This window comes from Oncorhynchus mykiss, chromosome 3 (assembly GCF_057628025.1).
Source record: "Oncorhynchus mykiss isolate SJ-2025 chromosome 3, ASM5762802v1, whole genome shotgun sequence".
NCBI lineage: Eukaryota > Metazoa > Chordata > Actinopteri > Salmoniformes > Salmonidae > Oncorhynchus > Oncorhynchus mykiss.
Window position 1 is genome coordinate 31,947,238 of NC_143024.1, and position 15,088 is coordinate 31,962,325.

Genomic DNA, 15,088 nt, shown 5'->3' on the forward strand with positions numbered 1-15,088 from the left:
GACATAAAATGTTTAAAATATATATATAATTCCACATAATGCAAGGTTCAGGAATTTGCACAACGATTTGATTGTATATTTTATGGAGACCAAAGTATGGAACATTTATAATTTTCTCTAGTATTATGTTTATCTTGCATAGACCACTAGTTACAATTCACTCATGTGCAAACTACTTTGTTTTTCAGGACAAGCTATATACACATATAACAAATTGCATAGAGAATGTTTATATTAGAAAACATTTCAACATACTGCATTGCTCTGCTCTCCTCACAGCTCCATATTTCCTTTGGCATTTCATTAATCACAGTTTGCACCCTACTGACAGGGGGTTAGGGGACATTACATTTGCATTAATCATGCTGAATCTCTAAATAAAACAGAGTGGCTGCGTTTATACTGACACCCACACCAAAAAAATATAAAATGCAACAATTTCAAAAATGTTACTGAGTTTTACAGTTCATATAAGGAAATCAATTGAATAAAATCAATTGAAATAAATTCATTTGGACCTAATCTATGGATTTCACATGACTGGGAATAAAGATATGCATCTGTTGGTCACAGATACCAGTGTGCCAGTGGCTATCAAAGGTGAGCATTTGCCCACTGAAGTCAGTTACGACGCCAAACTGCAGTCAGGTTAAGACCCTGGTGAGGATGATGACAGTTTGTGTAGAAATTATTTGGTTCTGCAAACCCACATTTCCATCAGCTGTCCGGGTGGCTGGTCTCAGACGATCCCACAGGTGAAGATGCCAGATGTGGAGGTCTTGTGCTGGCGTGGTTACACGTGGTCTGCGGTTGTGAGGTCGGTTGGACGTACTGACAAGGGGAGTGAAACAAATGCTCAAGTAGGACTGCTTTCCTACTGCCATATACATTGATCTCTGCCAGAAAAAGATAAATGAAAATAAAATGCAGAAACAAAACAAATCTGTAGTGGTGACATGATCAAATACAATGACATCCACAGATTTCACACATTCATCTCATATGTCAACATTGATTGCATTGGTCTCTCAAGCGAGGCCCTTCCCCCTGGGGATAAAGCTCCACACACGCCCCACCCCAGCTCCCAATCCAGGCATTGAAGATATTAATAAAATATCTGTTTGTCATCTGCCCACAGGTGGAACAGTAGGCTACTCTGGCGAATTTCAATGATGTGCTGTCTGTCCATCAAATCTTGTGGCATTGAATGATCATTGAGAAGCAAAATAACAGTTGTATGTTATTTTTGGTTAATACGCACATTGTTTTGCCCCAATGCAATGTGTAGACAAGGCTGCATGTTAGGCAATGTAGTGCTGCCAGAGCACACGTCAGCCAGGCCGAAACATATGACCCTTCATGGAAGGCCCCACCAGCATGATCTGAATTCACAACCCCTGGTTTACAAGACCAGTGCACTAACCATTGAGCCATGACTGAAGCCATAAAACTCAGTAACTCGCTATAAAAAATTTAACAATAAGTCTAAATGTTTTTCTGGGTGTTTGTGAGAGCTTGCATTGATAATGTTAAATGGTAACATGTTAACCTGATAGAAACTTAATTTCTGTGCTGGTTGTTCTATTGACATGAGACAAACTACTACAACAACATAATTCTTCACAAGGTATGTATACATGAGCAGAATTTAACACAAATCGGGATTGTACTGACCTGGATTAAAAAATGTGACCCTTTAGTCAAGGCCCCAGCGAGAATTGAACTCACGACCCCTGGTTTACAAGACCAGTGCTCTAACCACTGAGCTATGGAGCCTTACCTACTCACACCTTGAGACAACAGGTCATTTACATATCACAACAGATCTTGCCAATTCACAGACAGAAGGCCACACCTCATGCCACTCACTCTACCACACTCAGCTGTTAGTGCAGTCTGGCCCAACCAGCTAAACAGGCTGTTAGCATATGAAGCAAAGTCAACTACTCTAGGCTTGAGTGTCTGCTGGTTTTCAGTCTTTCCATTACATCATGATCTACATGAGATTTAGACCAGAGAAACATAATACACATTCTTACATGCCAACTGGACCTGTGCAATAAAATGCACTCACCTCATGTGGCACTGCCACGACTTGCCACTAGAGAGCAGCAACAGACCATAAAATGCATTGCCATTGACAGAACATCTCCGCATATTATCTATCGTCTGTTGCTGCACTCTAGTGGCGAGTACTAGCAGAGCCACAGAGAGTTTATTAGTCACATGAGCAGGGTTGCAGATATAAATGCAGGGTACAGTGAATATCTTAAGTCCTTACAGTGCAAGTCAAAGGGAAGTGAATGAAACAATAGCAACAATTAATAATTACATATTTACAACTGTAACATGATAAATGTCCATTGGGTGGGTGCAGGTTAAATGTAAGTTGAGATGGGGGGGGGGGGGTCCATAGGGGGAGCGTCAATGTATAAACTTAATCTCCACTACAAAAAGCATCTAGACATTATCTCCCATTTTTTTTTAGACTAGCATTTAGTTCTCAACAGCAGAGATTTGTATAAACCGGTCTGTCTCTCCGACCTTTCCAATATTGAATTTATCTTTTTATTTATTTAACCAGGTAGGCTAGTTGAGAACAAGTTCTCACCGTCTCCACCGTCCCATATAAAGTGAATGTGTCCGAACGAGACAGACAGCAAATTGAGCTGGATATCATACAGTAGCAACATGCTAAATATTTTTCAGTCGGCTGGCTAAATCAATACTTTGTTGCAAAAACTAAAATGGATGAGTGGAACATTTATTTTGATCTTCTGGCGGCATGACTATGGATGATTGGGAAAATCAGATGGCAATACTGCCCAGGCACGCAGATTTGGGGGATACTGCATTGAGAGAAAAGCCGCAACGAATAAAAACAGTTAAGAATACAAACTAGGCTGTGCGTTGCTTCGAGGGCTGGCTAACAGAGAAGAAAAAAGTTTACTTAAACTGTCACTAAGGAAGTTTAATTAGTTTCTCCGACAGTTTTATGGAAATTTAGGAAACGTGAAGGGGGAGCAGTACAGCATAAGTAGTTATCTGGCACTACCAGTTTCTAAATGACCCACCCATCGGTCACAGCTGGTGCCTTATGAAGGACACTAAATTTACCACCACGATTCATGCATTTATGGCCAACATCAAACAGCTAATTCAAGGAAAATATCACAAACAGCCACCCTCCCATCACTGATAAGGACATGGCCCAGCTCCAAAACTTCCAAGCTCTGAATCCCAGTACACCAAGGGGTCTGGTCCAGAAAGTGTGGTTTGACCTCCAGTTACATATTGGTCGAATAGGAAAAGAGGGGAACAGACAACTAAAGCCCAACTCATTCCTCGTAAAAAACAGACGAGAACAGTGTAAGGTATGTTGTTCATAGCCTGTTTGTGTTATTTCTAAGTTGCACTCGTAATTAGGCTACTACAATATTATAACAACGCATTCTCTCAGATACACCACTCTCGCATATAACGTCCAAGAGAGGATTCATGTTTGAGCAGCCAGGGAACCCACTATGCCCGGTGGCATGACTGGGGAAATATCTATCGAATTGCCTGGAGAATGCCCTTGCATTTGATCTCCACCCAAGGAGAGGAGTGTATCGGGGACTCGATCCGGTACACGTTAGAGCCGATGGGAGTCACAAATGTATTAACTCGCGGCCTCCTTGGTGTTGTTTAGTCTGGGTATCAGTGATTTACTGTCTAAATTGGTCTGGGTTTAGTTCAGCTGTCCTGTTGCACTTACCCAACATGACCACTAGAGGGTACCAAACATCCACAGGAGTGCCTGCTTTCTCCACACACCGCATGTCATCCTAATCTTCTCTATCATTCCAAGCACAAATAGTCCATTTTTACAGACTCTACCTACAGGACCAGACTAGCAGTCTCATTGACAGTTCATATCTGGAAGCACCCTGATACTCACAATTACTTAAAACACAAGTCAATCATCCGCTATACACACACAGCACTTTTGGAGGTACTATCTAAAAGATTCTAACAGTTGCCTTTTACCGAGCCGGAGAGCAGGCTGGGGGTTATGTAGAGTAGTGGGCTGTGCTGGGCCTGTGATTGGTGTCGTTAGACAAAAACCAGGCTTTTATATACCCCCCTCCCTTCCCCCATAACTCTATTTGCTAGGCTAGTAGAAACTAAACTTATCTTAAATCTTTATCTAGAGGCAGCTTTTACATAGAGCTATGACAGGTCAGGCTTAGTGTGTGTGTCTTGAACTCTTTCACATATGTAAACAGCAGAAACTCTTACCAACAAGAGGGTTATGAACTAAAGACATTTGTGCTACAATCAAGTCGCCATCTTTGATTTTTTTAAAGTCTTTTTTCACGTCCGCTTGTGCAGTACTCATGTTGTCCGCCAGATGGGGGTCCATCCACAGCAAATAAGACTTGGGGGTGCGCAGGGGACTGATAAACGCTGTTCCACCGAGCCAGAAAGGCAAGTCTGTTGACAACAGATGAACATTTTATTAATTTCACACGTTTGACAACACATTTCTACAATTTTGGATATGACAAAACATGGTCAAATACAACAATCATGTTTTCCCAGACGAATCTATATATTAGAAGACAAAGTTCAAAGTAGACAAACTGACTGACTCCAAAATGGAGGGGAGTGAAACAGTTTTCATATAAATAGGTTGCACTTTAAATTACAACAGCACTGAATAAAATGGTGGTAATTACATGTGGTAAGCAACAAGTTATAGCTAACTACTCACACAGAAGTGTAGCGAACGTGTGTAGCTAGTCTGAAGGTGCCCCAGTATCTGCGCGTTAGAGATGTCGACATGAATATCGATATCTCTAAAGTAGATACTTCGGCTGTCTGGTGGGAATGCATGGCCATAACGTAGTTAACTTTGACTTTTTCAACAGCAGTAGCTATAACATTAGGCCTTTTATTAAACCAGAGCAACTCAAGCTTACCTTTCGCAAGCAACTATAAAACTTTCAAGGTGTGATTCTGGTAGCTGCTAACTCGTATTTCTCGATAGATTACAATATCCTAAATGCGCTACCATCAGAATAGTTAAACGCCAGTCAACACTCGAGGCACCCCATCACCGCAAATTGTCTACATACACCTGGAGATGGTTGAAAGAAATAGAGCCTGCTCTGTATGCATACATTATGCAAATATCCATGTACACACTAGGCCTACACACAAAATAAAATGTGGCGGCTGTTACTCCATTTTTTAAGTAGGTGTTCTAGAGGCATGTTTCTAATATCAGTGCGCCATAGAAAATTCTATCTGCCATTTCCAGAGAGGCAACGTGCAAAAACAACGGTATTCCAACCACTCAGAGACTGACGTCAACGTTGAAGGATCATACCTGAAATATTGATGTCATCATGTGAACCAATTTTCAACATAGATGGAAAATATTGTAGAATGTGTTGACTTTGTAAATCTGAAAAACGCGTGATCAGCTAATGTTTACTATCAGAGAAAGCAACAAACTGGGCATATTTATCTACAGTTATTTATTCCATTCTAAACCCTATCCTGGCCTGCGTATATACACTACATTACCAAAAGTGTGTGGACACCAACTCGTGGAACATCTCATTACACAATTATGGGCATTAATATGGAGTTGGTCCTCCGTTTGCTGCTATAACAGCCTCCACTCTTCTGCAAAGGCTTTCCACTAGATGTTGGAACATTGCTGCGCTGACCTGCTTCTATTCAGCTACAAGAGCACTGATGTTGGGCGATTAGGCCCTCAGTCAAAGTTCCAATTCATCCCAAAGGTGTTTAATGGGGTTGAGGTCAGGGCTCTGTGCAGGCCAGTCAAGTTCTTCCACACCGACCTCGACAAACCATTTCTGTATGAATCACTTTGTGCATGAGGGCAATGTCATACTGAAACAGGAAAGGGCCTTCCCCAAACTGTTGCCACAAAGTTGGAACAGAATCGTCTAGAATGTCATTGGTCACTGCCAGATGGTGAAGTGTGGTTCATCATTCCAGAGAACGCATTTCCACTGCTCCAGAGTCCAATGGCGGAGAGCTCTACAAATCAAATCACATTTTATTAGTCACATATGCCAAATACAACAGGTTTAGTCCTTACAGTGAAATGCTTACTTACAAGCCCCTAACCAACAATGCAGTTTAAAAAAACACGGATAAGAATAAGAAATAAAAGTAACAAGTAATTAAAAAGCAGACGTAAAATAACAATAGCGAGGTCTCCTTTGGGTGGCGCAGTGGTTAAGGGCTCTCTACTCACCAGCGACTCCTGTGGCGGGCCGGGCGCAGTGCGCGCTAACCAAGGTTGCCAGGTTGGTGCGGCTGGCTTCCGGGTTGGATGCGCGCTGTGTTAAGAAGCAGTGCGGCTTGGTTGGGTTGTGTATCGGAGGAGGCATGACTTTCAACCTTCGTCTCTCCCGAGCCCGTACGGGAGTTGTAGCGATGAAACAAGATAGTAGCTACTAAAACAATTGGATAAAAAGGGGATAAAAAGGGGTAAAAATAAATAAATAAATAAATAATAATAAAATAACAATAGCGAGACTATATACAGGGGGGTACCGGTACAGAGTCAATGTGTTAGGGAACCGGTTAGTTGAGGTAATATGTACATGTAGGTAGAGTTATTAAAGTGATTACGCATAGATGATAAGAGAGTAGCAGCGGTGTAAAAGAGGGGGGGTAATGCAAATAGTCTGGGCAGCCATTTGGTTAGATGTTCAGGAGTCTTATGGCTTGGGGGTTAGAAGCTGTTTAGAAGCCTCTTGGACCTAGACTTGGCGGTCCGGTACCGCTTGCCTTGCAGAGAGAACAGTCTATGAACAGTCTATGACAGGGGTGTCAAAGTCAAATGGACGGAGGGCCAAATAAAAAAATCAGCTACAAGACGAGGGCCGGACTGTTCGAATGTTCATTGAAACATTTTTAAATGACGCATATAGTCTAGTGAACCTAATTGAACCTACTGAAAACCTAACAAATATATTACAATATGATCAGATAAATAAAGCAATATTTTCTTATGGCTCTGTCAGTAATCTTTAATTTTCAACAGACACAAAAGACAAATTTCCTTTATATAAATATCCCCATAACATGAACATTAAATGAAAGAAACCGGTATTCAAGGCACCATCAGTAGACTATATTTTCTATCAATGTTCGGGGTAAGGCTCTGAGCTGAAGAAATCTTCAGAATTGAGTGGAGGTGTTCAGCAGTAAGTCGACTTCTGTGTGATGTTTTGTTCAGGTTCATCAAAGAAAACAGTTGTTCACACAGGTATGTGCTGCCAAACATAGACAACGTTTGAGCAGCCTGGATGCGCAGCTGGGGCATTGTGCCGGGGAGGAAACGGGCGAACTCCGCAGCACCCACTGCCGCATATTTTGCCCTCAGTGCATCATTGCATTGGAGGTCAATCAACTCCATTTGGAGGTTTGGTGGTGAGCTTTCCACGTCAACAGCAAATGGGTTACCGAGCAGTTCCAACCTGCTTTTTTGTGCTTCAAAGTCAGCAAATCGGCGTCGAAAGTCAGCGGCAAGCATACCTATTTTATCAGCCAACTGTGTGCTCGGGAACGCACTGGTAGAGAGCTTCTCTTTCATGGTCTGGCAGCTGGGAAAGTGGCTCAAATTTTCTTTCCGCATCTGCGTCTCCCACAGAGTCAGTTTGGTTTTAAATGCCTTCACTGTACTGTACATATCAGAGATGACACGATCCCGACCCTGCAGCTGCAAGTTTATTGCATTCAGATGACTCGTAATGTCACACAGAAAAGCCATTTCACACAGAAACATTTCGTCTCGGAGTTGTGTTGTGTCTTTCCCTTTGCTGTCCAAGAACAGACAAATCTCCTCACGAAGCTCGAAACATCTTTGAAGCACCTTTCCCTGGCTTAGCCATCGCACCTCTGTGTGATAAGGCAAATCACCATGCTCCGTTTCTAACTCCGTCAGAAATGCCTTGAACTGGCGGTGATTCAAACCTTTGGCTCTGATAAAGTTAACTGTGCGCGTGATGATGCTCATTACATGCTCCATTTTCAAGGCTTTACCGCACAACGCTTCCTGGTGTATGATACAATGATAAGCTGTCAGCTCACCTGTCGCGTTTTCCTCTTGCATCTTTTCCCGTATCTTCGCCACCAGTCCGCTCCTGTGTCCACACATCGCAGGTGCTCCGTCGGTTGTCAAACCCACGAGTTTTTCCCAAGGCAGCTCCATCTCATTTACACATCTTGACACCTCTTCATACAAATCATGCCCCGTAGTTGTGCCATGCATAGGACGTAAAGCCAAAAACTCCTCTGTCACGCTTAGGTTGGAGTCCACTCCGCGGATGAAAATTGACAACTGGGCAATGTCAGAAATGTCGGTGCTCTCATCCACAGCCAAGGAATATGCAATAAAATCTTTTCCCTTTTTCACAAGCTGCTCTTTTAGATTGATGGACAACTGGTCTACTCTCTCGGCAATGGTGTTTCTGCTCAGACTCACATTTAAAAAGAGTTGCCTTTTTTCTGGGCAAACTTCGTCACAAACTTTAATCATGCAGTTTTTGATGAAATCCCCCTCCGTAAATGGCCGGGCTGATTTAGCGATCTCTTCTGCCAAAATAAAACTGGCCTTGACAGCAGCCTGGCCTTGTGATTTGGCTTTTTTGAACAGAGCCTGTCGAGATTTGAGGCCTCGTTTTAATTCCTCTGCCTTTTGTAGCCTTTGTTCCATGTCCATATTCTTGTTTTTGTCCGCGTGTTTCGTTTCATAATGTCGTCTCAGATTATACTCTTTCAGTACCGCCACACTTTCTCCACACAGAAGACACACAGGTTTTCCAGCTACCTTCGTGAACATATACTCCGACTCCCACCTTGTTTGAAACCCCCGGTTCTCAGTATCCACCTTCCGTTTTGCCATTTTTGATGGGTATCTGAAAGTTAATTTTACTGTGATGCTGACGACTGCTGTGCCAATAAATATTGAAATGAAGCAGCCTACTGCTCGGTGCGTCACCTTTGCATTGTGGGAAATGTAGTATTGGTGCGTGTAAAAGATCTGCGGGCTGCCGGCTTGCTGCGGGCCGGTTCTAATAATAAATCAAGATCATCCCAGGGGCCGTAAAAAACCTTCTTGCGGGCCGGATGTGGCCCGCGGGCCTTGACTCTGACATATGTGGTCTATGACTAGGGTGGCTGGAGTCTTTGGAGTCTTCTTCCTCTGACACCGCCTGGTATAGAGGTCCTGGATTGCAGGAAGCTTGGCCCCAGTGATGTACCGGGCTGTTCGCACTACCCTCTGTAATGCCTTGCGGTCGGAGGCCGAGCAGTTGCCATACCAGGCAGTCATGCAACCAATCAGGATGCTCTCGATGGTGCAGCTGTAGAACCTTTTTGAGGATCTGAGGACCCATGCTAAATCTTTTCAGTCTCCTGAGGGGGAATAGGTTTGGTCGTGCCCTCTTCACAACTTTCTTGGTGTGCTTGAACCATGTTAGTTTGTTGGTGATGTGGACACCAAGGAACTTGAAGCTCTCAACCTGCTCCACTGCAGCTCCGTCGATGAGAATGGGGGCGTGCTTGGTCCTCTTTTTCCTGGAGTTAATCTCCTTTGTTTTCATCAAATTGAAGGAAAGGTTGTTGTCCTGGCTTTCTCAGGCCTGTCCCCGAGAAAGCAGTATATCATTCACGTGGGGCTCATCAGACTCGTTATGGAATGAAAGTCCGTGGTGAGTAATCTCTGTCCAGATATCCAGAAGTTATTTTCGGTCATAAGACACATAAGATAGTGACAACATTATGTACAAAATAAGTAAAAAAATAAGTTACAAACAACGCAAATAAACAAACAAAAAAACACAATCGGTTTGGGACATGTAAAACGTCAGCCTTCTCCAGCGCCATCTCCAGCAGACGTTTGGCATTGCCCATGGTGATTTTAGGCTTGTGTGAGGCTGCTCGGCCATGGAAACCCATTTCATGAACCACACAACGAACAGTTATTGTGTTGATTTGCTTCCAGAGGCAGTTTGGAACTCGGTAGTGAGTGTTGCAACCGAGGACAGATATTTTTATGCGCTACGCACTTAAAAAGAGAGGGAGAGAGAGAGAGACACAGCTGCATGTGAGCTCTCACATTTTTCAACATGTTTTTTGAGAAGGAGTAACTCTGCAAGATCATGGTTGAACCATCTGGGTCAGATAGTTAAGACTCGGCCTCCTGGGTGGCGCAGTGGTTAAGGGCGCTGTACTGCAGCGCCAGCTGTGCCATCAGAGTCCCTGGGTTCTGTCGTAACCGGCCGCGAGGGAGGGATTGGTCGGTAGGGATCTCCTTGTCTCATCGCGCACCAGCGACTCCTGTGGCGGGCCGGGCGCAGTGCGCGCTAGTCAAGGTTGCCAGGTGCACGATGTAGCCTCCGACACATTGGTGCGGCTGGCTTCCGGGTTGGATGCGCGCTGTGTTAAGAAGCAGTACGGCTGGTTGGGTTGTGTATCGGAGGACGCATGACATTCAGCCTTCGTCTCTCCCGAGCCCGTACGGGAGTTGTAGCAATGAGACAAGATAGTAGCTACTACAACAATTGGATACCACGAAATTGGGGAGAAAAAGGGGTAAAATAAAAAATAATTAAAAAAACAGATAGTTAAGACTCATTCTTCTTTAAGGTTGCTGTCCCTATCATCGCCAAGCCTATCTCTGAACTTTTTAACCCGTCTCTCCTCTCTGGGGAGGTTCCCATTGCTTGGAAGGCAGCCACGGTTACTCCTTTATTTAAAGGGGGAGATCAAGCTGATCCTAACTGTTAAATGCTTATTTCTATTTTGCCCTGTTTATCAAAAGTGTTGGAAAAACTTGTCAATAATCAACAGCCTGGCTTTCTTGATGTCTATAGTATTCTCTCCGGTATGCAATCTGGTTTCCACTCAGGTTATGGATGTGTCACTGCAACCTTAAAGGTCTTCAATGATGTCACCATTGCCCTTGATTCTAAGCAATGTTGTGCTGCTATTTTTATTGACTTGGTCAAAGCATTTGATACGGTAGACCATTCCATTCTTGTGGGCCGGCTAAGGAGCATTGGTGTCTCTGAGGGGTCTTTGGCCTGGTTTGCTAACTACCTCTCTCAAAGAAGAGAAGTCAGAACATGTGCTGTCTCAGCCACTGCCTGTCATCAAGGGAGTACCCCAAGGCTCGATCCTAATCCCCACGCTCTTCTCAATTTACACCAACAACATAGTTCAGGCTGTAGGAAGCTCTCTCACCCCTTTGTATGCAGATGATACAGTCTTATACTCAGCTGGCCAATCCCCAGATTTGTGTTAAACGCTCTACAACAAAGCTTTCTTAGTATCCAACAAGCTTTCTCTGCCCTTAACCTTGTTCGGAACACCTCCAAAACAAACATCATAAGGTTTGGTAAGAAGAATGCCCCTCTCCCCACAGGTCTGATTACTACCTCTGAGGGTTTAGAGCTTGAGGTAGTCACCTCATACAAGTACTTGGGAGTATGGCTAGACGGTACACTGTCCTTCTCTCAGCGTCTAGATGTCCTTTACCATTCGGCCATCAGATTTGCCACCAATGCTCCTTATAGGACACATCACTGCACTCTATAATCCTCTGTAAACTGGTCATCTCTGTATACCCGTCGCAAGACACACTTGTTGATGCTTACTTATAAAACTCTTAGGCCTCACTCCCCCTTATCTGCAATATTTACTGGAGCCCTCATCCTCCACATACAACACCTGTTCTGCCAGTCACATTCTGTCAAAGGTCCCCAAAGCACACACATTCCTTGGCCACTCGTCTTTTCTATTCACTGCAGATAGTGACTGGAACGAGCTGCAACAAACACTCAAACTGGGCAGTTTTATCTACATCTCTTCATTCAAAGACTTAATCATGGAGACTCTTACTGACAGTTGTGGCTGCTTTGCGTGATTTATTGTTGTCTCTACCTTCTTGCCCTTTGTGCTGTTGTCTGTGCTCAATAATGTTTGTACCATGTTTTGTCCTGCTACCATGTTGTGCTGCTGCCATGTTGTGTTGCTACCATATTGTTGTCATGTTGTGTTGCTGCCATGCTATGCTGTTGTCTTAGGTCTCTCTTTATGTAGTGTTGCGTTGTCTCTCTTGTCGTGATGTGTGTTTTGTCCTATATATATATACACAGTTGAAGTCGGAAGTTTACATACACCTTAGCCAAATACTATACATTTAAACTCAGTATTTCACAATTCCTGACATTTAATCCTAGTAAATTTCCCTGTCTTAGGTCAATTAGGATCATCACTTTAATTTATGAATGAGAAATGTCAGAATAATAATAGCGAGAATGATTTATTTCAGCTTTGATTTTTTTCATCACATTCCCAGTGGGTCAGAAGTTTACATACACTCAATTAGTATTTGGAAGCATTGCTTTAAATTGTTTAACTTGGGGCAAAAGCTTCGGGTAGCCTTCCACAAGCTTCAAACAATACGTTGGGTGAATTTTGGCCCATTCCTCCTGCCAGAGTTGGTGTAACTGAGTCAGGTATGTAGGCCTCCTTGCTCGCACGCTTTCTAAATTATGCCCACAAATTTCTATGGGATTGAGGTCAGGGCTTTGTGATGGCCACTTTGTTGTCCTTAAGCCATTTTGCCACAACTTTGGAAGTATGCTTGGGGTATATGCATATAATATATGCATATTATTATTAGTATTGGATAGAAACCACTCTGAAGTTTCTACAACTGTTTGAATGATGTCTGTGAGTATAACAGAACTCATATGGCAGGCAAAAACCTGAGAAGAAATCCAAACAGGAAGTGGGAAATCTGAGGTTGGTCGATTTTCAACCCAGCCCCTATTGAATACACAGTGGGATATTGGTTATTTTGCACTTCCTAAGGCTTCCACTAGATGTCAACCGTCTTTAGAAATGAGGCTTCTACTGTGATGTGGAGCAGGATGAGAGCTCTTTGAGTCAGTGGTCTGGCAAAGAGCCAGGTCCTGGTCACGCGCATTTCACATGATAGCGACCTGCGTTCCATGGCTTTTCTACAGACAATGGAATTCTCCGGTTGGAACGTTATTTAAGATTTATGATAACAACATCCTTAAGATTGATTCTATACTTAGTTTGAAATGTTTCTAAGACCTGTAATATAACTTTTTAAAGTTTTCGTCCGACGTTCGGCTGGACCTGCACGAGCGTTTGGATTTGTGTACTAAACCCCCTAACAAAAGTAGCTACTTGGACATAAATAATCAACATTATCGAACAAATCAAGCATTTATTGTGGAACTGCGATTCCTGGGAGTGCATTCTGATGAAGATCATCAAAGGTAAGGGAATATTTATAATGTTATTTCTGATTTCTGTTGACTCCAAATGGCGGATAATTATTTTTTTCTTTCTGAGCTCCGGTCTCAGATTATTGCATGGTTTGCTTTTTCGGTAAAGTTTTTAAAAATCTGGCACAGCGGTTGCATTAAGGAGAGGTATATCTATATTTCCATATCTAACAATTGTATTTTCATCGACATTTATAATAAGTATTTCTGTAAAATGATGTGGCAATGTATACTGAGATTTTTTAAATATAAATATGAAATTTATCAAACAAAACATACATGTATTGTGTAACATGAAGTCCTATGAGTGTCATCTGATGAAGATTATCAAAGGTTAGTGATTCATTTTATCTCTATTTGTGCTTTTTGTGACTCCTCTCTGGCTGGAAAAATGGCTGTGTTTTTCTGTGAGTTGGTGGTGACCAAACATAATAGTTTGTGGTGCTTTCGCTGTAAAGCCTATTTGAAATTGGACACTGTGGTGGGATTAACAACAAGATTACCTTTAAAACGGTATAAAATATATGTATGTTTGAGGAATTTTAATTTTGAGATTTGTTGTTTTGAATTTGGCGCCCTGCACTTTCACTGGCTGTTGTCATATCGACCCCATTAACGAGATTGCAGCCCTAAGAAGTTTTAAACCAGGCACACATGACAATTGAAATGCATTCCATGTGACTTCCTCATTAACACTCTTTTGGTTACTGCATGATTCCATATGTGTTATTTCATAGCTTGGATGTCTACAATGTAGAAAATAGTCAAAATAAAGAATAACCTTTGAATGGGTAGGTGTGTCCAAACTTTGTTTGTTTGTTGTTTGTTTCTTGCTTTTATTATCATGGGATGTCATGGGATGGATGATTGGCTTAAACAATCTTTGAAAAAGTGCAAAAAAAGTATGAAAAATGTATGCACTCACTACTGTAAGTCGCTCTGGAGAAGAGCATTGCTAAATTACTGAAATGTCAAATGTAGAAATATATACAGTGGGGCAAAAAAGTATTTAGTCAGCCACCAATTGTGCAAGTTCTCCCACTTAAAAAGATGAGAGAGGCCTGTAATTTTCATCATAGGTACACTTCAACTATGACAGACAAAATGAGGAAAAAAAATCCTGAAAATCACATTGTAGGATGTTTAATGAATTTATTTGCAAATTATGGTGGAAAATAAGTATTTGGTCAATAACAAAAGTTTATCTCAATACTTTGTTAAATACCCTTTGTTGGCAATGACAGAGGTCAAACGTTTTCTGTAAGTCTTCACAAGGTTTTCACACACTGTTGCTGGTATTTTGGCCCATTCCTCCATGCAGATCTCCTCTAGAGCAGTGATGTTTTGGGGCTGTTGCTGGGCAACACAGACTTTCAACTCCCTCCAAAGATTTTCTATGGGGTTGAGATCTGGAGACTGGCTAGGCCACTCCAGGACCTTGAAATGCTTCTTACGAAGCCACTCCTTCATTGCCCGGGCGGTGTGTTTGGGATCATTGTCATGCTGAAAGACCCAGCCACGTTTCATCCTCAATGCCCTTGCTGATGAAAGGAGGTTTTCACTCAAAATCTCACGATGCATGGCCCCATTCATTCTTTCCTTTACACGGATCAGTCGTCCTGGTCCCTTTGCAGAAAAACAGCCCCAAAGCATGATGTTTCCACCCCCATGCTTCACAGTAGGTATGGTGTTCTTTGGATGCAACTCAGAATTGAGTTTTTACCAAAAAG

At 42.6% G+C, this 15,088-nt stretch overlaps 1 long non-coding RNA gene and 1 other non-coding gene across 3 annotated transcripts; both read right to left on the bottom strand.

Annotated features, from left to right (window-relative positions):
* Positions 1–66: 66 nt before the first annotated feature.
* Positions 67–5,098, bottom strand: LOC110512925 (uncharacterized). 2 transcript variants are annotated; one of them, XR_016493695.1, is made up of 3 exons: positions 4,965–5,093; positions 4,282–4,476; positions 67–831 (listed from the first exon to the last, which is right to left on the bottom strand). It is a non-coding gene; the product is annotated as an uncharacterized LOC110512925 (long non-coding RNA). The 2 variants fall into 2 exon arrangements; XR_005041371.2 differs by lacking the exon at positions 67–831 and having other exon boundaries at positions 2,050–4,476; positions 4,965–5,098.
* trnat-ugu (transfer RNA threonine (anticodon UGU)) lies at positions 1,704–1,776 on the bottom strand. Its single transcript has one exon. It is a non-coding gene; the product is annotated as a tRNA-Thr (tRNA).
* Positions 5,099–15,088: the final 9,990 nt, after the last annotated feature.